This window comes from Lingula anatina, chromosome 10, assembly GCF_051362555.1.
Source record: "Lingula anatina isolate TDL-2025a chromosome 10, LinAna3.0, whole genome shotgun sequence".
NCBI classification, from domain to species: domain Eukaryota; kingdom Metazoa; phylum Brachiopoda; class Lingulata; order Lingulida; family Lingulidae; genus Lingula; species Lingula anatina.
In genome coordinates, this window is record NC_141776.1 from 8,100,212 (window position 1) to 8,104,394 (window position 4,183).

The following is a 4,183-nucleotide window of genomic DNA, read 5'->3' on the forward strand; positions in this document are numbered from 1 at the left end:
AAAAAAGCAATGCGTTTTCTACCCAAAGTTTTTGTTATATTTATACATACAATATTCGTAAATTGAAGATACAGATTTGAAATTAAGTTAAACTTATGTCGCACAAAAAACCCTATACGTTTAAATCTTGGTGGTTCAAATAAAACACTCAACTAAGCTATACATTTTAAAACATCAATGTTGCCAACATGATTTTTAATTTTTCTAAGCAATATCCTAAAAGCCTTCCCTTCTAAAAGCACTTCATAACATTTTAATGTCTCAACATAATTTCCTTGTTTTCGATCTGCCCTTCAATCAACTGTTCAAAGCAAAAGCAACAAGCATATTATATCTACTACATTTCACACGCATTTTAATGTCAAACAAATTAAAACGTAATGTTGAGCAGTCAAATCAACCAACTGGAAACGAGGAAACAATCGCATCAACCCCTTGAATTTCTAAAGCGCGCGCTCTCGAGGGTGCGCAGGCGCCCGGGTATCGTCTGCCGATGCAACTCTTAATATCGCTGTATCGCTTCCCGATCACGCTTAAGCGAATAAATTGAACGAACTCAGTGACTGCAGTGGATTAATACTCATTTGTGGCACAAATAGCTCCATTCATTTTTAATGAATTAATTTTTCTGCACATATTTGAAGTGCGCAGACGATAAGCAGCAAATGGGTCCGTCGCGAAGCTTTTGGGACTCGCTAACAGGATACAATCAGGTCGCTCGCTAGTGTCGCTTGAATGGACGTGTGTTTCCAGGGATTTCATTGAAATTGACACTTTCAATAACGTAATCACGTTTCACAGAGTTTACGCGAACAATGCCATTATCAGTGATCGCGCCGTGTACGGATGGTTCACACGTGTGCGGTCATGATTGCTTTATTATTTGGGTACCAAGAGAATTCATTTGAAGAGAGATGATTACTTTACTGAGAGAGAGAGAGAGAGAGAGAGGAGAGGAGAGAGAGAGAGAGAATGAGAGAGATCCTTTGCAATGGCGAAATTTTGAAATAAGCATTCATGTTTTGATATTAATTCCCAAATTAGTAATTTCCAAGTAACTCTGCGCGTCCTTGCAAACATTGGCGGCACATACGTTTCAATTTAACGTTTACCCATACAAAACTTAACACAATTCGCGAAAAAAATGGAAAGAAAAAAATGTATGAATTAATACAATGTATAATGACATTGACAAAGTCTGGAAATCTTTTTAAGGAAAATGATTTGACTTTAAAAACTCTCAAATAAAAAATTATTATTATTATTATTATTATTATTATTAAAGTGACTGCTGCTCTCTCTCTTTCTCTCTCTTTCTCTTTCTCTCCCTGTATGTGGGTGACATACAAAAGCGTAACCGAAGTTCTCCACAGCAGATCTTTTCCCCGCCACCCCCCCCCCCCCGCACCCCCGCACCCCCCGCTGGGCACACTGCTTTCTGACCAACCGGGGGAGTGTTTGTATCGACCTTTCTTCGATTTAGGTCTAAATGAAACATAGAACTAGATATGTCATTGAATGATTTCCGTTAATTGGCAATCTGACTGGCCCCGGCTCGGCGTACGCTCTGTATAATTGATACTTCCATTTTTTCTTCCCTCTCACACTCATTCCATCCCATCACCACTGACAATGTTGAAATTCCCTTTGATGGCTTTGTTTTTATTTCTGTTTCAGTATTTTTACTCTGTTTTCGATCTACATTTATTTCTTTCTTTTTCTGTTTCAAATAAATCCTTCACTTGTCATTCATTTCTCTTTTCTCATCCTCTCCCTCATTCCAAATATACCAGTTCATATTTCCAATGTGGTTTGCTGTACTTTTTTTTCATTTTTAATCACCTTTTTTTTTATTTTCATTTCATTTGCTTTTAAGGTAATTAGCCGTTTTGTTTTCCTCTCAAATTGCATGAGAAAATGAAACGAGACGAAACACAAGTTAGTACCGGTGAATAGCCCCTACGCTTTGGCAAATAAACTGAATCAGAAGTTATAAAACACTCAATAAATGTTTGATGCCTAACAGATTTGAATCATTGTGCGCAGTAAGAGTGGGGATTGTCCCCATCGCATCCGTATTATTTTACCGTGATTATGTTAAAGCAGTGAAGATATTGTGCAATTTGAAGACACAGAGGTGTAGTGGGGCGAACAGCGTTTTCAATACGAAGACAAAAAAAGCACCTTGTTCAATAACTTCCAACTAGTCGTTTCAAATATTACCTTTCACACCAATTAAAATATCATAACATGTCCGCGGGTATTGAATACCGTCTTGTTAGTTCTACACGTATCCGCACCAATAGAAGGTGTTATTCTAAGGGCGCGCTTTGAACGGAGGTATTGAACACCGATAAATCCCCCCTTTTATCCTGCCGCAACAAAAATACCATTAAAATGCACAAAAACAAATAAATAAGCCACAGCTATGAATGCGTCAGCGGGCAAACAGAAGATATAATGTAAAGTAAACACCGCCTAAACGAAGCAAATTTGGGCTCCGTGGGACTCCTTTGTGAAGGCCCATCGAGGCGTGAGAGAAGGTATACTAACAAGTTATAATCTATAAATTTCATTTTCACCTTGTTATTTATTTTCATTTCGATATTTGGGAAAGGGAACATCAACGCTTGCTTGCGGGGTTCTCATTAGCTAGACCAACTATAAAACAGAAAAAAAGCAGACGACACCGCTGAGGTCACGTGACCCGAACTCCTCCCTTCGCCCCCTCGGGGACCTTCGGTCATCTCCGCTAGCCGGGGAACAATAGCGACATTGACGAAGCTTGAGAAATAAATACAAATACAAGAAACTTGGTCCATGTCAACAGACAACAACGATTCGAAATGCATTTAGCCGCGAAAATATTGACTAAGTTGTAGAGCGTTAATGGAAGATCCTGACGAGCAAGAGCTTCCATTATTTGAACAAAGCGCAAAGTCAACGAAATGAAAGGATACAGCGGTTGTGGAGAAACCGCTCAAATATTTGCTCTACCCTCCACGGCTGGGGGTTCCAGCGAGAGCTATCTACATGGCCAGCATACAGACACACACAACGACTCGGGTCGCACTTTCAGTACATTTTAATGACACAAATTGCGCACTAGCTGGTAGCATCCTCAAATATGCCGTTTTGACGTCCTTGTTTTTTTCGTTTTTCATTTTTTATGAAGTTTTGCCAGACAAAATATCCGGTAACGTATGGGTTGACTGTACAATTGTCAGAATGGAATTTTCACATTTTTGATGGCGTTTAAAATAACACTTTTCATATTATAAAAAATGATAAAATTTAAGAATAACTGTATTCACGTATATCAGTTTTTGAGTTAAAAGGTGACGAAACTGAAACTGAACATTTGGTTGTTTAATTGAATTCTTTTTTGTTTATTCTTTACTCTGCCAGCTTTTTTTTCTATTGTCTGTACTGACTGTCAGGTGAATGCGTGGGAAAAAAGGCTAATTATGGGTTTACCGTGGGGGGGGGGGGGGGAGGGGGAGATGTCTGTAGATTGTCATCCAGGTGAACCTCTCACAGCTGGCGATTCAGCGAAAATATGGCATCTTTTCTAACCCCAGAAGACAGCTGGAACAAATTTCTGTGATAAAACCAACAGGTACATGCTCATCAATAAGCTCATCAATAAACCTGCCTGACTGTATGTGTGTGTGTCTGTGTGTGTGTGTGTCTGTCTGTCTGTCTGACAGCCTTGCAGCCTTGCAGCCAGTGCAATGGGATGGTATCAGAAATCCAAGACCCTCCATGCTAACAAAAGCTTGATGGACCCTAGATGGGTCCTCGCCTAAATCAAACAGTAAAATATGCTGCTAAAGTTTTCTCTGTCATTCTCTTTTGGTTTTACAATTCCAATCTTTCAATATTGTCTGTAAGAAAAATTTTACACATTGATAACACTGAACCAGCTTTGGTTCTCGGGTCGTGTCAGTCCGTTGAGAAAGATTTATAGTCAGTTGCTAGCTTTGTTCACACCGTAGTAATTTATGTAGTACTGTACAAACAAAAAACCAATTTACTGCGAGCCACTTTCATGCTATTTATGACCTTAAAGTCCACATTATGACGTCTTAAAGAGTTGAGGCAAACATGGATGATTTAGGCGTTACTGATATTGTATCAGGCTTAATCACGACCAAAACAAGATTTAAAATTTTGAGATAAA